This window comes from Schistocerca piceifrons, chromosome 4 (assembly GCF_021461385.2).
Source record: "Schistocerca piceifrons isolate TAMUIC-IGC-003096 chromosome 4, iqSchPice1.1, whole genome shotgun sequence".
Classification (NCBI taxonomy): domain Eukaryota; kingdom Metazoa; phylum Arthropoda; class Insecta; order Orthoptera; family Acrididae; genus Schistocerca; species Schistocerca piceifrons.
The window spans coordinates 585,665,797-585,689,004 of record NC_060141.1 but is presented as its reverse complement, the minus strand read 5'-3'; the positions used below and the strand labels follow the sequence as shown (position 1 = coordinate 585,689,004).

Below are 23,208 nucleotides of genomic sequence, written 5' to 3'. Positions count from 1 at the left end.
CTGCAACTAAATTCCGATTCTTCTTGATATTCAGCACATCAAATTGGGTCTCATCATACACCTTCTAAAAGCAATGGACAAAACTGAACATAGATTAACATACAAGTAACAGAAATTTACAATGCAGCAAAAATAAAGGAAGAAATATTTATTGGACCTGAAATTAATTAATTAATATGTCATGAACTTTTCCTTACTTTTTCAAATGATATCTTTCACAAGCAAGAAATATTTAGGGAATTGAAGGGCAAAGAACTAATATGATCTACATCTACATACTTCACAAATAACCATACTGTGCATGGCAGAGGGTACCCTGTACTGCTACTAGTCATTTCGTTTCCTGCTCCACTTGCAAACAAAGCAAAGGAAAAATGATTATCTATATGCCTCTGTATGAGCCCTGATTTCAGTAGACTTGTTCTGCAGTCGGCTTCAAATTATGGTTCACTAAGTTTTCTCAGTAGTGTTCCTTGAAAACAAAATTGCCTTCTCTCCAAAGATTCCCATCTGAAATCCCAAAGCATCTTCGTAATACTTGTGTGTTGTTCAAACTCACTGGTAACAAATCTGGCAGCCTGCCTCTGAATTGCTATGATATCTTCTTTTAATCTGACCTGGTGGGGATCCCAAGCCCTTGATCAGTACTCAAGAATAGGTCACATTAGCATCCCATATGTGGTCTCCTTTACAGATGAACCATACTTTCCTAAAATTCTCCCAACAAACTGAAGTCAACTGTTCACCTTCCCTATTGCAATCCTTACAAAAATGTTTCAAATGGCTCTGAGCACTATGGGACTTAACATCTGAGGTCAGCAGTCCCCTAGAAGTTAGAACTACTTAAACCTAACTAACCTAAGGGCATCACACACATCCATGCCCGAGGCAGGATTCGAACCTGTGACCGTAGCGGTCACGCAGTTCCAGACTGAAGCGCCTAGAACCGCTCGGCCACACCGGCCGGCCAATCCTTACATGCTCATTCCATTTTGTATTGCTTTGCATTGTTAATCTTAGTATTTAACTGATGTGACCGCATCAAGCAGCTGTATTCAAACATTATGTTTTTTTTTTCTTTTTTTTTCTACTCATCTGCATTAACTTATATTTTTTCTACATTTAGAGCTAGCTGCCATGCATCACGTGAACTAGAAACTTTGTCTAAATATTTTTTATCCTCATACAATCACTCAATGAAGACACCTTTCATCATAACACAGCATCATCAGCAAACAGTCACAGATTGCCACTCACCCCATCCACCAGATCATTTATTTATATGAAAAATAATAGCAGTCCTATCACACTTCTCTGCAGCTCTCATAATGATATCCTTGTCAGTGATGAACACTTGCCATCAAGAACAATGTACTGGGTTCTGTTACTTAAGAGGTGTTCAACCACTCACATATCTGGGAAACTAAACCAGCTCTCATTGGACACCATGTCAAATGCTTTTCAGAAATCTAGAAACATCAAATCTGCCTGTTGCCCTTCATCCATAGCTCACAGGATATCATGTGAGCAAAGGACAAGCTGAGTGCTGCATGAGCAATGCTTTCTAAAACCAAGCTGTTTTATGGACAAAAGCTTTTCTGTCTCAAGGAAATTTATTATATTAAAACTGTTAATATGTTCAAGAATTCTGCAAAAAACCAATATTAAGGACATTGGTATGTAATTTTGTGGGTCCTTTATTTTACCCATCTCATATACAGGAGAAAGCTTTGCTTTTGTCCGGTCACTTGGGACTTTGCGCTGGGTGAGAGATTTGTGATAAATGCAAGATAAGTAAGGGGCCAATGCCACAGAGTACCCTTTGTAAAAGCAAACTGGGATTCAGTCCGAACTTGATGACTTATTTGTTTTCACTTCTTTCAGTTTTTTCTCTATGTCTGGAATATTGTACAGGAGGATGTTACATATCACTTAAACTACAATTCTCGAATTATCATCTAGGCTTCTTCCCAGATGATGTGGGCACTGCTAGTGAGGGATGTGGAGAACGGTTCCACAAGGACATTTCTCAAATGGAAAGGCATTATTGTGTCAAATAAAGTGTTGTAATGCTGTCTGACAATTGCTGGTTATCACAAAGTATTGTAGGAAATCAAGAAGGAAATATTTTTAAGTATGATTCTTTACTTTTCTTTACTCTTATGTTACTGATTGCTTGCTACATACATAGCTACATAGGCAGCTGTAAGCACTTACAAAACCAATTATTACATAAAGGTCAGTACAGAAATTCTGAAGTCAGATATGGATTCAGGGCAAATTATTTGCTATGTACAGCATATATAGCAGAAGAGACCCATCTGCAGTCCCTGTCCATTTCCTCCATGCTCACTACTCTCAGATTCCCACAGGTGGTTGGACATATTTGTGCATCTGCACTGAAGAAGTTGGATCCATTGCCCATCTAGGTGAATTTGTTCTTTTGGAGAGGTCCAAAAGAACAGACACCACACATTCATATAAATTATTATTGATGTTAAATCAAAATGACATGGGCATTAATGAACAAGCCACTGCATGAGTCCCTTATTAAAGGTATCTCTTCTTTACATCATTTGGTAACATGTTATGAAAAACAGCTCCTTTGACATAGGGAGTTTTTGCTGTTGAAATTAACCTTCTATTAACAATGTGAAAGTCTTTTATGCCTTCTGCCACAATTGTAAATTTCCATGTTTCTATTTGTAGCCTTAATATCTTAAGTCACAGAGGAATTAATGACATTAGCTGCTAGTGGGAACTAATTTAAATCAATGGGGAAAGTTGAAAATTTGAGCCAGATCAGGCTTTGAACTCGGGTCTCCTGCTTATTAAGGCAGATGCAGTGATCACAGCACTGTACGAACACAGAGGCCATCACAACTGCACAGACTACCCTAGCACGCCTCCTGCCAGACCCAAATTCTCAACTTATCCACACACTAAAGCTGTAGAGCCCCTTGCCTATTATCCCCATTACTCATGGAATTCTGCCAATTCCTATAAGAGTTCAAATGTGGTGTGCATCCACACTGAAGCAATCATCTTTCCCCACTGACTTAAATCAATGCTCATTGGTAGGTAATGTCATTCATAATTGCTGCAGGATCAAAATGGTATCTGTTCTTTCAGATATCTTTGAAAGAAAAGAGGTGGCATAAACATGGGAATACTGTTTCATTTTCTCTAGAATCCTCCAGAATCTCTTCCACAATATGGAAACCTTTTATATATTAACGTCGTAAGTCCCATCCCACAGTAATATTCCATAAGGCAAAAAAAGGTATACTAATCAAAACTATATAGTTTTTAGGATTGAAGAATTAAGATTTGGTGAAAATTTCCTTAATACTTATAGAGTGGTCATTATTTTCTTGCAGATGTGATAGACTTGCTGCTTCCATGAAAGTCATTCTGAACAGATTTTTGACTGCATCTCATCACATAATATTTTGTCTATTTGGACCACTCAGTTTAAAGAGAATAATATTTGTTTTTTTCCTATGTTTACTTTCAAGTTGATTCTTTCGAAGTGGGTTCATGGATTTTCAATAAAGTTTTGAATATCTTCAATAAGGCTGGGCTCACTGAATGCTCAACAGACTTCAGATGTGCCATTGGCACACACACTGATCAAATACTTACCTGGAGAACTTGGGAAACCATAACCATATGAATGCACATAAAATGGAGCCCTGAGGAAAACCAAAATGTATTTATCTTTTTCTTGACCATACCCTCTCCAGTATCTCTCCATTATCATATATAATTTCTGTACACTATTGCCTATCTTTTAAATATGTTGCATGAGTTTTTACAGTGACACCATACATCACAATTTTTCATTAGAATGCAACATGAATTACTCTAACAAACTCTTTTGGGAGGTCCAGGAATACCCTCACTGCTTGGGACTATTCATTTATTTTTTCAAGCACATAGCAGAAAAATTGTACTGCCAATAACACAGTACTTCAACTTCTTCTTAAGCCAAACTTGAAATCACCTAATATGTCAGCCTTGTTGTAATGTTCTGAGATTCCTTTTAACACTATTTTTTCAGTCAGTTTTCTGAGTGTTGAGATACTGGGTAGATCAGAACATGCTTCATTTCCTCTTTTTTACACTTAGTTTCAACTTGCCAGGGACTACACCATCTTTGAGACACAGTTTATTAGATGAACTAATGTTTTCAGTAGCTCATGTTTGCATTTGTTGAACAGATATGGAGAAATTTGTTCTAATTCTGCTGAGCTGTTGTTGCTGAGGCTATGAATAAGCTGCAGAATGTCATCTGTGCATACTGCTTGTAGTATACTGCAGTACCATTTGTTAATCAACTCACTCACATGTATGCTTTGTATCTAGTTTTGTGCAGACACCATTTTCAATTGTACCCATACAGTAATTAAAATATTGCTGACTAGAAGGGGTACAGAAATGACATAAGTGTTTCAGGTAATTATACATTATAAACTTTAGTTTCTGTTCCATTGTTTCTCATTTTATTTACAACTGACCAGGACCGGCTTGAAACATTATCTGAGCTTCATACCTGTGGGCTAACTCTTTCTACTTTTAATCTCCTGAATTTTTCATGTAGCTGATATCTGTATTGCTTGTAGCTTTCTACATGTAACTTAGAGTTAGTCTGTCTCACAAGTTATATATGTTTTCCATTTTTTCTTCCAGATCTTTCATTGGAATGTCTAATGGCACAAGTTTTGATTTTAATGGTGGTCTTTTGTAATAGTAAACTGGATAGTAAAAATCACTCATGAAAGCAAGCATGTTTACATGTATCTTCATGCCCCTGCCTCAACCTTTAATAAAATTGTAATATGGTCATGACATAAAACAGCAAATAAAATGAGAGTTAGCTGAAAAAAGGGTTAAATGTTGTTCCCAGGTACATATGCCTGGTGAACTGTTAATAAAATAAGGAAAGTCAGAAACTGAAGGAACAAATGAATGTTAGTTACTGTCCTATAAATAGATGTTTCAACATTTTTCTTCCAAACTTGACTCCTACATCTATTCTCTGCAAACCACTGAGAAGCTCGTGATAGGAAGTATGTCCCACTGCACCAGTTGCTATGGTTTTTTCCCATGTTCTGTTCACTCATGCAGCAAGGAAAAATTATTGTTGAAATGCCTCTGTGCAATTTAATATTGTTCTCATGATACCTTTGGGAGTGAGCATGGCAGGTTGTAGTATATTCCTAGAGTCATCATTTAAAGCCATTCCTGAAACTTTCTAAGTAGGCTTTTTTGGGATAGTTTATGTTTATCTTCAAGAGTCTCCCAGTTCAGTTACTTCAGCATCTCTGTGACATTCTCCCACAGATCAAACGTCCGCCCCCAGCAGCCGAGCTGTCAGCATGACAGAATATCAAGTCTAAGGGCCTGGGTTCAATTCCTGGCTGGGTCAGAGATTTTCTCTGCTCAGGGACTGGGTGTTGTGTTGTCCCAATCATCATCATTTCATCCCCATCGACGTGCATGTCACCGAAGTGGTGTAAAAACGAAAGACTTGCACCCAGCGAACGGTCTACCCGACGGGAGGCCCTAGTCACACGACATTTAATTTATTTACAGATCAAACAAACCTATGACCATTTGTGCTGCCATTATCTGTTTTCATTCAATATCCCTTGTTAGTCTGATTTTGATATGGGTACAAAGGTGCTGGTACAACAAACTTGCTTAATATTCTAGGATAGGCCACAAATTTAATTTTCAAACAATCTCCTTTGTAATCTGATTGAATTTACATAATATTCTATCAATAAACTGAAGTTTGCCACCTACTTTACTCATGAATGAGCCTAGGTGATCATTCCATTCCATACCCCTACAAAGTTGTTACACCCAGGTATTTCTGTGAGTTAACCAGTTCCAACTGTGACACTGACTACAGTCGTAGGATACTACTGTTTTGTTTTGTGAAATACACAGTTTTACATTTATGAAAGCTAGTTGCTAATCTTTTCACTATTTTGAATTTGTACCAAGATCTGACTGAATATTTGTGCAGGTTCTTTCAGACAGTACTTCATTGCAGTAAACTCCATCATACGTGAAAATCCTGAGGTTACTATTAATATTGCCTGCAAGGTCATCAACAACCTACATGAACAGCACAGGTCCCAATATACTTCCCTAGGGCACACTCAAAATTACCATTACATCTATCAATGATTCTCCATCCATGATAACTTGCTGCATACTTCATAGTAGAAAATCCCCAACTCAGTCACAAATTTCAAATGATACACCATGTGATGGATCTACTGATAATAACTGTAGTTGTGATACTTTCTATATGCCAAGTGAGAAAAGTAGTAACAAAGGAGAACTACAAAAACATTTGATCAACTGTAGATTACAATAATGTTTTGAAGTTTGCAATTCCATTTTTTTCCAGCTATGTTTTACCTAAAATTGCATACATGAAGTACAAAAGGGGAACCTGTGGGACTGGTGCATTGTATGGAAATATTCATTTAATTTTCTCACTTTTCCAAGGTTTTCCAAAATGCTTTGGAGTTTTTTTTATTTTTGAGTTGAAAAGAAGTTAATTATCCAACAAATCCCATTTGTTCAATTTTACCACAAATGGTATATATCACTTTAAAATATTTTGGTTATGAAACTTCTCAGTTTTCTACTAAATCAAGAAAGGTTACAATTTTTCATAAAAATCGGTGATATAAAGAAAAGATAACATGTTGATTGTTTTGGCAATGTGACATATCCTGTCTTTTTTTACAGAACTTATTTCAGAATTATGTGCAATAATATTTCATTAGTTTTAACTTTATAAAATTTACTAAACTCAAGAGGTGTGTTTTCTTTGTAAGTGTTCACTCACGTCTGCAGAAAAGTATGTATAACAGTTAATTTGAACAGTTTCTGGTTCTGGAATAATCCAGAATGTTATACATACCTAAAGTTAATTAGCCTTTGTTAGACTTTATTTCAAGCTCATGTGGGAGAGTCTTTGTGCAGATGCAGAGTTGTAATTTAGTCTTTGTGCTGTGGACAGAATGTGCACCATGTTTTATGTTGGAAACTGTAATTTGTATTAAAAATCCGTTTGAAATGTGTTATGAGCTTTTAAGTGAGGGCAGTGATTAGTATGAAATCTGTTTATGCTTTAAAAAACCTCTCTTGAGCAATGTTCATAAATTTCATTGTTTGCCATGTCTGGGTCAGAAAGAAACCAAAATGTGATGAAAATGTGCATCAATATTTTCACTAATGTTTGACAAACCTGAACCTTTGCATCATCCCCTAGAGAAGACAATGTTTGGAGCCACAAATACATCCACAAAATAATATGAGTGTTAAAATATTTCGATCATTGCAACACTGTTTCCCATGTTCTAAATTATGCATTTACACAGCTATATGATCAGCTGAAGAACTGCAATTCATTATCATCGAACTATGTAACAATGGCTTTTAAGTAGTTGTAGTACAGCAGTGTTACAACGTGTGAGTTGGTTTTCACATTATCAGTGTTTTGAAATCCATGCTAGCTGGCATGGAGGAGGTCACTCTGTTCAAGATACCTCATTATGTTTCAGCTCAAAATATGTTTAAAGATTCTACAACAAACTGATGTTCGGGGTACCGTACTGGACAGTAATTTTATGGATCATTCGTACTACCCTTCTTGTACATAGAAGTGACCTGTATTTTCTTCCAATTACTCAGCATCATTTTTTGCTTGAGGGATATGATATATTATCATAAAGAGTCACTAACTATGCCACAAATTCAGTGTAGAGCATGATAGGGATTCCCTAAAATCGTAGAGCTTTGTTCAGTTTTAATTATTTCAGTTGTTTATCAATGTTACTAACACTAACACTTGTTCCACGCAACATTTTGGTGGTGTGAGGATTAAACTGGGTTTTCCTCTGTCAAGAAATATGTGAAGATGGAACTCAGCATTTCTGCTTTCGCATTGCTAGTCTCAATTTCAGTTCATTTCATCCATGAGTGACTGGACACTAACAATGGTGCCACTAACAGCCTTTACATACAAGCAGAATTACTTCATGTTTTGTGAAAGATCATTTAACAACAGTCTGCTAAGGTAATTGCTGAAGGCTTCACACGTTGCTCTCTTCACAGCCAACGTGTTACATTCAAAATCTCTCTTTCTATAGCTGTACACTTTGTTTTGCATCTATTGTGCAGCAGTCTCTGTTTCTTTAGAAGTTTTTTCACAGCGACTGTATACTTTGGGGTCCAGGGAATTTTCAACTGTTCTTCTGAACTTGAGCCTTATTTCCTCTACATGCTCCTGTCCATTTCTAAAGATTTCAGGTTCCTCACTGAGATATGGCACTACTGCTTCTTTATCTACTTTAATGAACAAATAAATCTTTCTACTTGTTTTAGTTACCATTTGTAGTTTGGTAATCATTGTTACTACAACTACCTCATGGTCAATGGTACCAGTTTCATTGTGGGCATCATCATAGGTGTCAGGTGTGTTTGTTACCATTAGGTCTAATATATTTCCATCATTGGGGGAGGGGGATTCTGAACTATCAATTCTAGGTAATTTTCTGAGAACATATTTAGTAATGTTTCACAGGATGTCTTTTCACAACACCCACCACTAACAGAACTGTAATGATCTGTATTGCCTGTTACATGATTAAAGTCCATTTAAGTGATTACAGTATGATTGGGGAACTTCTATACAAATGAACAGCTGTTTTGTGTAAAATTGTTGGTTAACAATCAGGAGGTGAGTCTGGTGGTTGTTAAAAACATCCAATTACAATTTTATGCCACCCTTGATAATGAGCCATACCAGAATGATGTAACATGCAGCTTTGATTTCTATTTTGGTGGATTAGAGTTTCTCGTCTACTGTAATAAATACACCACCTCCAGTTCCCACTGACTTATCCCCTAAGTATTAGCCTAAATTTTCCCTAAAAATCTCACTGCTGTCAACTTCAGTTTTTGACCAGCTTTCTGTACATCGCATTACATGAGCTTCACTGCTTTTTACAAGTGCTTCAAACTCTTGCAGTTTGTTGTGAATGTTTCAGCAGTTAACTACTAGGATTTTAATACTATGACCTATGATGGGCATTCCTTTGGATCTTACACTAATACTTTTGGGCTTCCTACAGATGTCATTATCTGGATTGGATCTAGAGTCACCTAACCTAAAAAGCCCTAGTGTACACCCCCCTACCTGAGTAGCAGTCTCTGATGTACAGTGGACACCTGACCCACTGATGGAGACCTTACAATTCTCAACCCTATGGCGCAAGTCTAGGAAATCATAGCCTACCTTGTCACAGAATCTTCATGGTCCTAGTTCAGACCTTCCAATGTTTTAACTGTTATAAATGTCTATATACTACTAGCAGATTTACTGGCCAGACATATTCAAACAATAACATAATGTATAAATCAATGAGAAATACCATTTTAATAATCACGGGACTGCACTGTACATAGGAATTTGATTGGAAAAACTGTTAGAGACTGCTGTTTTACCTCTTAACACACTAAGGACAAAAGTCCATCAACAGAAATTGCTTGCCAGTAATCTTTTTTAAATAACCCATTGGATTTAAAATGGGAATTAAAATTTTTATGATAATAATAATAAAAGTCCTACTACACAGATTGAGATTTCTTCAGTATCCATAACACTGTACTCAATTTCATCATGTACAGTAAAGTCTACACCTGAATTTCCTGCTTGCTCTGCTTCTCTGTAATAAAACATACATTCTGTATTTTCCTTGAATTTGTTGTAACTCTGCAATACCCTGACTGTAACAAACATAGTTTGCAATACATCTTATAATGCTTAAAGTGACTGTTTAGGCACATAAAATTTAACTGACATGAATACAACGGAACTTAAAGCACCTGAAATTAAAATATCATTAGGAAGATTACACTAAATGAGATACATGCACACTAGGAAGTGGAAAAGCTAGCTAGTAATTCAATAATGTGATCTACTGTACTAGCAAGCAATTAAGATTTATCATTAGTAACCAATACAGAACTGATAAAATTACCACCAACAATTAAACGTAATGTAAATGTTATCTACAGTCTTCAGTTGAAAATTATTATTCATGATATTGAAAAAGTGCTACAAGAACTTAAAATGAATCTGACACATTAAAATAAAGTGATGGTGTACAGCTTACTGCAATACAGTTGGCTTGTTTTTGTGTTTTTACTTACACAAATGCTTCTGTGCCCCAGCCAGCAATAGTAACAAAAATTCGAGGACCAAGATCACGAGCTGGATTTAAAGCAGAGCCTGTGTTTGCAGAGAAACCATTACCGATTGTTACAATAAGTATTCCAATGTATAGAGGTATCAGAGCTGGAGTTATTCCACAGTTATTTTCATCTATTATTGCACAAACCACTAGCAATAATACAAATGTAGCCATCACCTGTGACAAAAATGTTGGTAATATTAGTACTATAGTTTACAAAATATTACTACCAACATGTACCAGAACAGAAAACAGTAAATTCCTTTCCATTGCAGCTAAGATAGGTGAATTTCCTCCCTCAGTTGAAATAAATTCAATGTGCCATTGATAAAATATACACTAATGAGTCTTTTCCCCGTGATGCCACACCGTAACTAAGTTAACTGACCATGGATATTCATGGTCAACTTGCCATACCCAGTGGGGTTGTGTGCATTACAGTAATGCATGTTATGCTGGTTAACATTACATTGGTTTGTGAATGAGGACTCATCAGAAAATAGTACTTCAGCAAAGAATGTGGGGATCATTTGCATTTGTTGATGCGCCCATTCACGAAACACTACCCAGTTATGGAAATTTACGCCATCAAGTTTTTGATGCAGTGACCTGTAGTGTGGATGATACCTATGATAATGCAGTATTGTGACAATAATACCTACGGATGTATCGGAATCTTGGTGTAATTGCTGGGCACTTATCTGTAGGGTGTGGTACACTGCCACTACTACAGCTATTTCATTAGCTTCTCCTGTAACTCATTTGCTTCATTTCCTTTTGCCGATCTGTATTCTGCCATCAGACATAAAGATGTTCACAGACTTGTAAAAGAAAGGATGACACTGAGCTTTCTCTGGAAAAATACAAAGCAACAGCAGCCTCAACGCTTCTCCTACATTCTCCATAAATCAGGATCATTTCAATTTTTTCTTCTGTGGTTGCAACATTCACTGTCAACATGCACATCTGTTCACCAAATGATAGGTAAGTGTACAGACAATAAACACAGCACAAGTATTGTGATGTTTAGAGCTACTACCTGTTCTACATCTTCATGATACACGAGCTCCAGTCACAGTGTACTGCCTGTTGTGATTTGTCATACTTCGCTTCATGACCACAGTGGTGCATCGAGTAGTCCCCTGTTCAGCATGTCAAAAGAACTCAACATTCTGAATGGTGTTTTGAAATTATGAAATACTGGCCTGTCCTATACCTGCAGCATGGAGGTAGGGTCCCGTGTGTCATTGGATATTTAAGGACAATTGACTAGCAAGTCGTAAATTATGATCATGTACCCATTTCTATTCCTCTGATTACAGTGCAATCTGTGACAAAATAAAGAAAATGCTTCAAACAAAATGTAAGTAGATTTTGCTTTAGAAACATAATCTGCATTAAAAAATGGAGTTTCCATTGAAAATGTCAAAGTTGCCCCCTGCCACCCGCACATGTGATACCATTGTATGGTGTCCTCTGAGACAAAAAAATTGGAATTATAACTTTTTGAGATATTTCAATGTTTTCAATTAAAGTTAACATCTTGTGTATTGGAGAAACTGAGTACTGAGATAACAACAAACAGCCTAATCTACTGGTTCTAAAAACATGAAATTTGTTGGCAATGTATTTTGTGTGATGTAGACAGTTGCTAAGAGAGGATTTTTTATTTTATTTATTTTTTTAATTGAGAGACTAAAAATTTATTTGCTAAATCAACACCGAGCCTGGACCGCTGGTTGCAGAAACATGAAGTTTGTTGAGAATAGTACATCATGGATAACAGATTTACAAGAAATTAGTAGAAAATGCAAGTTTATATGTCATTGTGGACTATCATATGCTGAATCATTAATAAATACACCAGACAGTACATTACATTCTTAAGCATTAAAGCAGTCACATCTTGTTTTAGCCGAATTTTGAAAAGGCTAACATGCACAGTGATACCTACATATAGTAATAAAGCAGTACCTTCAACTAAATCTTCTTCCTGATTGTCAGAAAACTTAAACCATCAGCTATGATGCTGTAGTGTCATTAACAGATGAGGTGTTCAGTACATGGTTACCAGTATTTGAAATTCTCTAATTTTTACACTTGCTTTTTGCATAAAACTGCACACAAATACATATATCTTTTCTCACTGTCTATTCATGATTCACCAGCCAATTTTAATCCAGCAGACAATTCCCATAAAAAAACAATGGTATGTAAAATCTCTTCTGTAACTTTCATTATGAAACATATCACAGGACATCTGCTACTAGCATTACTTTTCCTCAACAGTAGTCATCGATGCCAGTATTATTTTTCCAATTTTGAACAGGTCAGTATTATCTCAGCTGCTTTTCTGAAAACTTCCATATAATTTTATACACAATACTTCATATTTCAAGTTAAAATATATGAAAAGGAATTACTTTATTTTTGATATTACAACTGTTAAGTATTAGCTCTGTATATACAGTTAAAATTATTTTTTTAGGAACATTTTAAATTGCAAATTATGTGGCACACTTAAAATTTCTATTGTTAATTATACAATCTAGTACTGTTTGCTATGTTTATTTCTGGATTCATTTATGAAATAAAAATCAAAATTAATAGACATCCATTTGTCAAAAAAAATTGTAAACCCTTTGGAGTATGGTTATTACCACAGAGTGAAGAGTAGTAAGCATACACCTGTTGTGATCGGATGTATTTTTGTATTTTGGGCAAACAATGTAATTTCGACAATTCCAAGGACTGTATGATATACTAAAATGTGATAAAATATATTAACATAACAACAAAAATTCTGCAACAACAATTTTCAAATTTATTTAGATCATTTTAACCATGAGGGCCTAAAATGTGAGAATTTCAGCTCCAAGAATCAGACTCCTCGACAAGAAGAATTGGAGCCAACTCTACAGGAAAAGCTAAGTAAACTAGAAAGTTTATTGTAATCTTTGCTCTTCTCAAATTTTTCATAAAAGACTTTGCTTATTGTGGACGATAACTGGAATTAGGAAGGAGGCGGGAGATTACAAACACAAGAAAATAGCTAGTATGTGTATAAATGTCTTAAGACAATAAAAAAATGATGACAGAATCTAGCATTACCTGTTTCACTGAGCTATCAATCATAATATGGGAGCTATGACTAGCAAATTCAGAAAAGTACATGAATTACTGAGTCATATAACTATAAACAGCAGACAGAATAGGAGGAAATGAAAGGTTTAGTTACTAATTACAAATCTCTGGGTGTAACACCTTGTAAGGACATGAAATGGAATGATCTCATAGATGCATTCATGGGTACAGCAGATAACAGACCTCATTTTATACTGGGAAAATGAAATCTGTCTACCAAAGAGATTGCTTAGAAATCAGTCATGTCACCCATCCTAGAATATTGCAAACACATGTGGAACCTGCACTAGGTAGGATGACAGAGGGTACTTAAAGTGTACAGAGAAATGCAACATGAATGGTCACTGATTTGTCTGACATATGGGAGAGTGTCAGAGATGTGGAAAGAACTGAACTGGTAAACTCATGAAACAGATGTAAACTATTATGAGATAGCCTACTTTCAGGAACTGGTTTTAACTGATGACTATGGTTATACTGCAACCCACTAGATATCAGATCAGACCAATTACAACAAGCAAAGTCGCTTTTAAACAATCATTATTCCTATGCTCCATATGTGAATGGAATAGGAAAAAGCCCTAATAACTGACATAATGGGGCTTACCCTCTGCCATGCATTTCACAGCAGTTTGCAGAGCATGGATGTAGATGTAAAAATAAAATCAATAAAATAATCATGATGCGGGCTCGATTTTACCCATATTTCTTTTATTGGGCCATGAATGACTTACTTTCCTAGAATGAAAAAGGAAGAAAAATGCTTTCAGTCACAGAGCATGATTTTTATTAAAAAGCATGATGTATTTGAAGCCCTGAAGCCCATCTTCAGGTGCTTAACATATTGTTTTGTGATTCCCACATGTTTCTCTCTGTTATCTGTTGTATTTACATTAAGTGGATAATTTACACAGTAAAAATACAGATTTTGCACATGATAATGGTTTTTCTTTAATTCTTTTTAACTTACTGCATACAGAGATTGTGCTAGCTGGACTGCTGTTAGCACTTTGGAACTCAGAGTGATTCTTTCCACTGATTTCATGTGATTTCTTCAATAACCATCCACAATGCTCAATGGTTCCTGTCAATCAGTACATTAGGCATACCTGCTATTAGTTTAGCTGTGGTTGTTCTTTGGCATTTCCACTTCACAGTCACATTACCAACAGTCAATCTGAGCAACTTTAGAAGGGTTGAAATGTCCCTGATGCATATTCAGGTGACATCCAATGACTATTCCATGTTAGAAGTTACTCAGCTCACATGACCAACCAATTCTGCTGTTACTGTTCCTCTACAGGCAACACAACAATTCCAACCTCTTTTTATACTGGCATGTCCATCTTCCCTGGCATCTAATTGTCATTTCTGCATGACACAGGTGTGTCCAGATACTTTTGATCCAGTAGTGTATATGACATAAATATCATTGTTATACTGTCTTCCCCACCTCCCTTCCTGCATCAGGGCCAATTATTCTGCACAGTACTTTTTTCTCACAAGCATCCAGCATGTTGGCATCTCTTACAGTTAGTTTCCAAGTTTCTGAAGTGTATGTGGGCATTGATCTGGGTTTTGCAGATGATTAATTTAGTCATGCAGGATAAGAGCAATGATGAAAGCAGTTTTGTTAGGGCAAAGTAAGCTCTATTAGCTGCCTCTGGCACAAGGTATCAGTGTTGTAGGTTACAGCCAATAAAAAGTGATTGTTGTATTTATTTAATGGGTTCTTCAAAATGAATATTGGGGTTTTAAGGCTTTGTAGCATCTATCACAATCAACTTACAATTATAATTAATACATTGAATGAAACAGCAACTCAAAAGTTTTTCTTTAATATGTTCAATGTGGACACCACTCATCACACAGCACACATTGGGTTGATAGGTGACTTCTTCCCAGACATTGATCAGTGTGGCTGGAGTAATTGTTGCAATAACTGCTTCAATCATGTTTCTTAAGTTTGCTAGATCAACCGGTAGTGGAGGAACATACACATGATTCTTTATGAACACCAAATGCAAAAATCACGTAGTGTCAGACTGGGTGGGTATGGTGGCCATGCAGAACAACCTCTGTCATCCAACCCCTTGCAGCCAATCCAGTGTATGGGTACAACATCATTTAAGCAGTTGTGTACTGAGTTATGCCAGTTCAGCAGCACAACATCTTGCTGCCAAATAAAGTTGTGTGGTTCAGCTTCTTCCAACTGAGGGGAAAGCCACAGTTATAGTGCATCAAGATGAGAAACAACAACAACATTTGCTTCACTGAAAAACTGCCTATAAAGTTTCTGCCAGGATAAGGCACAAAAAACATTCAATTTAGGATAGTCTCATTCCAACTATACCATCTTGTTGGGATTTTATGACCCTCAGATGCACACATTATGTGTGTTCACATTTCCCTTTAAGTGAAACGTTGGGTTTATCACTGAAGACAACATGCTCCAGAAAATCTTCATCATCATGCAGCAACATTTCATTTGCAAAATTGGCACATAAACTGTAGTCTGTAGGATTTAAAACCTGTAACAACAGCAAATGATAAGGTATAGTCATAAGTGTCTCCTTAAAAGTCTCCACGAAGATATCACTGGAACTGCTAATTCATGATTAGCCCTCTGAACTGATTTCCTGGGGCTAAGCATGAAAGAACCTCTCACTCGTTCAACACATTCTTCAGTCACTCTTGGTTGTCCGATAATCTTTCCTTTGTAAAGACAGCTGTTGTCTTCAAACTGAGGATATCATCTATAGTTATTACTATAACTTGAAGGGTTACAATGGAACTCAATATGGAATGTTTATTTCAATAAATTAACAGATTCAGTCCCTGAAAACTGTAAAACACAAAAAGTTTGCTGATAACCATCTTTGCTACTAGTGCTTGGTAATGGAAAGCATGGGAGTCAGTGCACGCAGATGAGCACAGGTATACAAACAAAACTGTTTGAGTTTCTCTTTCATCTGATGTATTTAATTGTAAATGGAAATGGTGAGTCACACACACACACACACACACACACACACACACACAAACACACACACACACACACACACACACACACACATATAACATGAGGACCCGGCAGCCAGACTGCGGTCACATGTGTGTGTGTGTGTGTGTGTGTGTGTGTGTGTGTGTGTGTGTGTGTGTGTGTGTGTGTATAACACGAGGACCTGGCAGCCAGACTGTGGTCACATGTGTGTGTGTGTGTGTAATACATGAGCAGCATTTATCTTTTTGATAATATTGTCATTATTCCATCCTGGATTTTCGATTAATTGTACATTGGATGTAAAAAATGCTACAAATCCTTAAAACTGTAATAATCATTTTGAAACACCTGGTACTTTTCACACACCTTACAGGATTATATTTTAGAAGTACATACATTAAACTGATAGATCCCAAGTATTTAAACTCCTAGACCTTCTCTGTTTCACAATGAGATATGGTTATCGATTTGTTTCATACATGTGCTCTTCCACAAGCCATATATTTACTTTTACACTCATTGATTGCCAGTAACATTCCCTTACTAACTTGTTCTAATGCAATGAACAACTCCTCTGTAAACCCCTCCACCCTGTCTTTCCCTAGATCTTGCAGTTATGTCTATATTATCATCAGAACCTAATATTTGTGCTGACTTGTAGGAGACTGTCTCCTTCTCTCATCACATGTTACAGACTTAAATTAAAAATCCAACAACAACGCAGCGTATTGGTGAACACCTTTGTGAATATCCAGTGGCTCAGACAACACTCTTTGAACCTTGACTCTGTTTCTCACAGTGCTCACTTTCATCATCATTAACTTCTCAGTCATTCCTATTTCCCCCAGAGCTGCATATAATTTCTACCTAATCTCATTATCATATATTTATCTTTGAAGTCAATGAATAGATGGTGTGTGCCAATACCAAATTCAGTAGGAGTTTTTTTTTTCATTTTTTTTTTCATAACTCAATAAATGTAAAAGGATAAATTTGAGAGGAAATGTGTTTTTTTCAATATCATACCAAAATACTAATTACATAAATGAGATAATTTAACATTTGCACTGCTTTTGGAGGCATGATTCCAATTGTGTGTTTGACTGGTCTAAAATTTTCAGTAGAGTAGATGGACAAAATTTTCAAGTTTTTTTTCAAAACTTGATTAATTCATAGATGGAAGTTAAAAAAGTTGTATTGTACTTTTTCTTAAATGTTTGATAAGCAAAAGTGTAAAATAGCAACAAAAAGTATTGAAACACATTAAGAAGTACTGGCTACAACAATACTAAACTGGAAATCTACTGATCACTTTAAACAATGTCCTTATCAAACTCCTCTGCTCCTTCTTGGATGTTAAAATATGTCTTAAGATACCCTTTCTCTTTTCCTTGCTGGCCATGTTCTTCTTTTACAAAGTGGCTGCTTTCCTCATTTCCTGGCTAAGCTTCTTCAATTACAAGTGTCCAATTTTGACAACTACTCTTTCTTCTTAGATTTTTCATATGGCATCACTCAATGAACCATTATTTTGAAATGCATGTTAGATTGTAGTGCTTCTGGTGCACTGAGTTTGACACCCTTTGCTTCCCAATCTTTATTATCTTGATGATGCCATGTTGTTCCAGCACATAACAGCATTCACTTGGCGAAGGAATATCTTTGTTTTCTCAGAAGTCTTTTTCCACTCTACCAAACAGGAGTCAGATAAAGAATTAATTTCATTTGGACCATTTTCTGAGGCCAACGGCCTTGCCAACCAGATCACTGAAGTTAAGCACTGTCAGGCTGGGCTAGCACTGGGATGGGTGACCATCCGGTCTGCTGAGCGCTGTTGGCAAGTGAGGTGCACTCAGCCCTTGTGAGGCAAACTGAGGAGCTACTCGATTGAAAAGTAGTGGCTCTGGTCTTGGAAATTGACATATGGCCGGGAGAGCAGTGTGCTGACCACATGCCCCTCCATATCTGCATCCAGTGACATCTGTGGGCTAAGGATGACACGGTGGCCAGTCGGTACCTTTGGGCCTTCATAGCCTGTGCGAAGGACCATTTTCTGACTGGGTGGCATCAATGTTTCTGAGAAAATCCAATAGAGCAGAAGCTATTTGGTTGCATCCTTTCAGTTCTTTCTTTCAAGCCAAGTATAAAAAGCAATCCTTTCCTTTGTCTGTGCTTGGGAATAAATCTGTCGGGTCCAGCTAAACTGATGGCTGTCCGACCTTTGCTTAACGTGATTCAGAAGAATAAAGACCTTCAGTTCAGCAACAATAACTTTATTGCAAGCGCGTATATGACGACGCCCGGCATGTATGGACTGATTGGAGTTACAAAATTTGCTTCCGGTCTCTACAGAAGGATCCTTAATCCTGGGAAAACTTAAGTAGTTATTGGAGAGAAAACAGTACTTGTCCACACAAGCCAGGAGGCACGGAACTACTAACTAACTCAAAAAACCAGGAATAATAATAATAAACAGAACGTATATAAAAGCTAGAAAACACAGCGCCTCTAGAGGTTGGTCGCGGAACTACACAGACGTCGTGTACAGTAATTACGACCGCACAGCACTGCACTGACACACGCGCACACACCACACACACGCACACTGGCGAGCTTGAATTAGCGCATGGCAGCGTCGCTACATCAGCCCCCCGGGTGGAAGCGGAGCAACGGCGTCGAGATACCACGTCAGAAAGTGCACCCGACGTCTAGAACGGGTCGTCCGTGTCGGAGGAGGAGGAACAGCATCAGGAGGCGGATGTTGTGCTGTGTTGGGCGGCGGATGCTGAAGAGCCGGCGCCGGAGGTGTGGCGTCACTGTCTGGAACAGCGGTTGGTGGATGCCTACGACGAGGTGCCGCTACTGGGGTGTCAGGAAAAGCAAACGCAGGTTTAACCCGATTCAATGCAACAGTTGTGGTTTTGACATTCACTAGGATATCCATGGTGTGGGCACTGCGCCGCAGCACTTCATATGGACCAGAATAAGGAGCTTGTAGAGGCGGCTTAACGCCCTCAGTGCAGAGCATGGCATGACGACATTGTTCCAGGTCCTGGTGCACGAAAGTGGGCGGCTTGCCATGACGTATGTCTTTCGGAGGGCGAATCTTTGATACATGATCCCTCAAGCGTCTCAAGAAATCCGGCTGGCCAGTAGCAACTGTCTCTGTGGCATCAGCTACAAAGTCACCAGGAAGGCGCAGTGTTTCTCCATAAACCAGTTCTGCTGCTGACGACCCCAGGTCTGGTTTGAAAATCGTCCGTAAGCCTAACAAGACCACTGGTAGTGCGGTTGTCCAGGTTTCTTCGTGGCACATCAGCGCGCCCTTCAAACAATGGTGCCAGCATTTGATCATTCCGTTGCTTGCTGGGTGATAACTTGTGGTCTTATGGTGGGTGTAACCACAGAACTTGGTCAGCTTTGAGAACAGGTCTGATTCAAATTGCCATCCGCGGTCAGTGGTAATATGTAGTGGGCACCCAAATCTTGCCAACCAAGTCATTGCAAAAGCGGAAGCTAATGTGTCTGCTGTGATATTATCCACCGACACTGCCTCCGGCCAATGTGTAAAACGGTCGATCATTGTAAACAGATATCTTTGCCCGTTCGAAGGTGGAAGTGGTCCGACTACAACCAAATGAACGTGGGCAAAGCGGGCGGTGGTATCAGGAAAATCGCCGATCGGTGCGTGTACATGGCGGTTAATCTTGCAGCGTTGGCACTGAAGACAAGATCAGACCCACTCGTGGCAGTCTTTGTGCATGCCTGGCCACACGAAACGTTGCGATACTAGGCGGAATGTTAGTCATACCTCTGGATGGCACAATCCATGTACTGTATCAAAGGTTTGTCTACTAAAAGGCGGCGTCAGAAAAGGACGAGGTCGGCTGCGAGAAACGTCGCAGTATAGCTGTGTATCTTCTCCCGGAATATCAATGAGTTTCAGTTGCAATGTGGAAGCTGTATCTTTAACATAGGCAAGGAGTTCTTCGTCGTCTCTCTGTGTCTGTGCCAGTGCAGGAAAGTCTATGGTACTGGAAACACTGTTGATCCGTGATAGGCAATCCGCAACAATGTTGTCGATCCCAGAAATATGTCTAATGTCGGTAGTAAACTGGGCCACGAACTCAAGGTGATGAAATTGACGGGGGGGATCAGTTGACACTATTCCGACGGAAGGCAAATGTGAGTGGCTTGTGGTCTGTATATATCGTGAAAATTCGCACTTCCACTTGGGGGCGTAAATATTTCACTGCTTGGTATACCGCCATGAGCTCACGGTCATATGTGCTCCATTTTCTCTGTGCAGGCGAAAGATTGTGGGAGTAATACGCCAGTGGCTGCCATGCGTTGTCCGACCATTGTTGTAACACGGCTCCGATCGCCGTCTGGCTCGCGTCTACGACAATTGCTAATGGCGCGTCGAGCCGTGGGTGTGCGAGAAGCGCCGCGTCGGCCATGCTCCTCTTTGTTGCCTCGAACGCAGAACACATGTCCTCTGTCCACCGTATCAGAGACTTGCTATTTACTTTAGGACCTGATAATGCCGCCGTCAAAGGTTCCTGCAGCTCCGCAGCGTGGGGAATGTGTCGTCGATAAAAATTGAGCATCCCCAAAAAACGACGTAATTCTTTGATCAAAGTTGGTCGGGGTATCTGCAAGATAGCGTCCACCTTCTCGGACAGGGGAAGAGAGCCTTCAGCAGAAATCTTATGGCCAAGAAAAGTCACCTCTGACTGCCCAAAAACACACTTGTCCACATTCAAGACGACACCGTAACGCTCCAATCGCTCGAAAATCTCTCGCAGATGTTGTCGGTGTTGTTCATGGTCAGCAGAGAACACTAACACATCGTCCAGGTAGGCGAAACAAAACGGCAGCCCCTGGAGAACCGAGTCTATAAACCTTTGCCAGGTCTGAGCGGCATTGCGTAAACCGAAAGTCATAAATTTGCTTTCAAATAAACCGAAAGGCGTTATTATTGCAGTCTTTGGAATGTCGTCATTGGCCACCAGAATCTGCGTATACGCTTTAGCGCAGTCCAGAACTGTGAACACCATGGCACCATGTAAAGCGTGATTATAATCCCTCAGTAACGGAACGGGATATCTGTCCAGCACTGTTCGCGCGTTAAGCGCACGGTAGTCACCGCATAGGCGCCAAGCTCCACCGTTCTTCGGAACAAGATGTAATGTGGAGGACCACGGGCTCTTAGATGGCTGCATTATGCCCTCGCGAATCATGGCGTCAAATTCTGCCTTCACTATCTTCAATCGGTCTGGAGCGAGATGCCTAGGTCGGCATGCTACTGGGGGACCATCAGTCATTTGAATGTGATGCACCGTGTCATTTGGTATGAACCTGGGAGTGCCGGGTGGCCTGGTCAAGTTCGGATAGTTGAGCAGTAATTAAGTGTACTGACCCTCCGTAGCATGGACCAACTTGGCACTGTGCGTTGCGGTGCTGTGACGGAAACCCGTGACTGCTAAGCCAGTGACGCTGTCTACCAAGTGTGTGTTCGCGACGTCCGGCAGCAGGTGGTAGTGCGCCAGGAGGTCAGCCCCGACGATCACCTCCATGATGTCAGCCACTGTAAAATTCCACTCTTACGGGCGACATAGGCCAAGATTAAGCTCCATCCTCTGTGTGCCATATGTTGCGATGGAAGAATTGTTGGCAGCCGTCAGATGGAAGGCAGTTGGCGGCCGGCAACGATGTATGGCTGTTCGCGGTATGATACTCAGGTCCGACCCAGTGTCAATTAAAAACTTTACGCTGGAACTCCTATCGGTAACGAACAGACACTTGGAGGATAACTGGCAGTCGGTTGTGCCTATTGTCGACCGCCGGTGGCATCTGGGTGCGAGCATGGCGATGTGCACTTCTTTGCCTGATCACCGAATCGTCGGTGGTACCAGCACAACAGTACCTCGCCTTGCGGAGTGGTAGTACCGCCGGAAGATCTGCTTCTCAAACGCCAACGCCGCGACTGTGCTGACCTGAGCTGGTGTTATTGCGTCCTGAATCCGATCTGCTAGCTGCGCCACGTCATCCAGTGGCATGCCCGTTTGTGAGGCGATTATGGCTTTTATTTGCGGTTGCAACCTACTGTTCCACAGCGTTCTGAGCCGACTGTCTGGCACAGTAATGGTGTCAACTTTGCTGCGTAGGTGTCTCAGGTACTGAGAAGGCTTCCTGTCGCCAATTTCTTCCTGTGTCAGAACCTGATGTATCCGGTCCTCTTGTGACGCGGCCACCTGTCGAATCAACTCTGATTTTAGCCTGGCATAAGCTCCAGTCTCGGGCGGTGCTGTGATTATATCCTGCACCTCGGCTGCGTGACGTTGGACGAGCTGGCTCACAATCAGCGCAAATTTAGTTGTTTTGGCCGTTATTCCAGCGCAGCGAAAACTTGTCTTTGCCTGCGCGAACCAGAGTACCGGGTTGTTGGGCCAGAACGGCAGCAATCGGACTGCAATCCTGGAGACAGCCTGCTGTTCGGTCATTATATGCTCGTTACTTACATAGCTCACGCCTGCTTCTTCTTAATCACATCGGTTTCTGCTTGAATCACGTCATGGTCACCACTTGTCGGGTCCAGCTAAACTGATGGCTGTCTGACCTTTGCTTAACGTGATTCAGTAGAATAAAGACCTTCAGTTCAGCAACAATAACTTTATTGCGAGCGCGTATATGACAATGCCTGGCATGCATGGACTGATCAGAGTTACAAAATTTGCTTCCGGTCTCTACAGAAGGATCCTTAATCCTGGG

At 39.3% G+C, this 23,208-nt stretch overlaps 1 protein-coding gene across 1 annotated transcript in view; it reads right to left on the bottom strand.

Annotated features, from left to right (window-relative positions):
• Nucleotides 1-23,208, bottom strand: part of LOC124796268 (aquaporin-9-like) — a 230,896-nt gene continuing 207,688 nt past the window's right edge. Inside the window, exon 6 of the mRNA XM_047260381.1 lies at nt 1-64. The gene's annotated coding sequence lies outside the window, so the exon portion shown is untranslated. The remainder of the gene's footprint in view (nt 65-23,208) is intronic.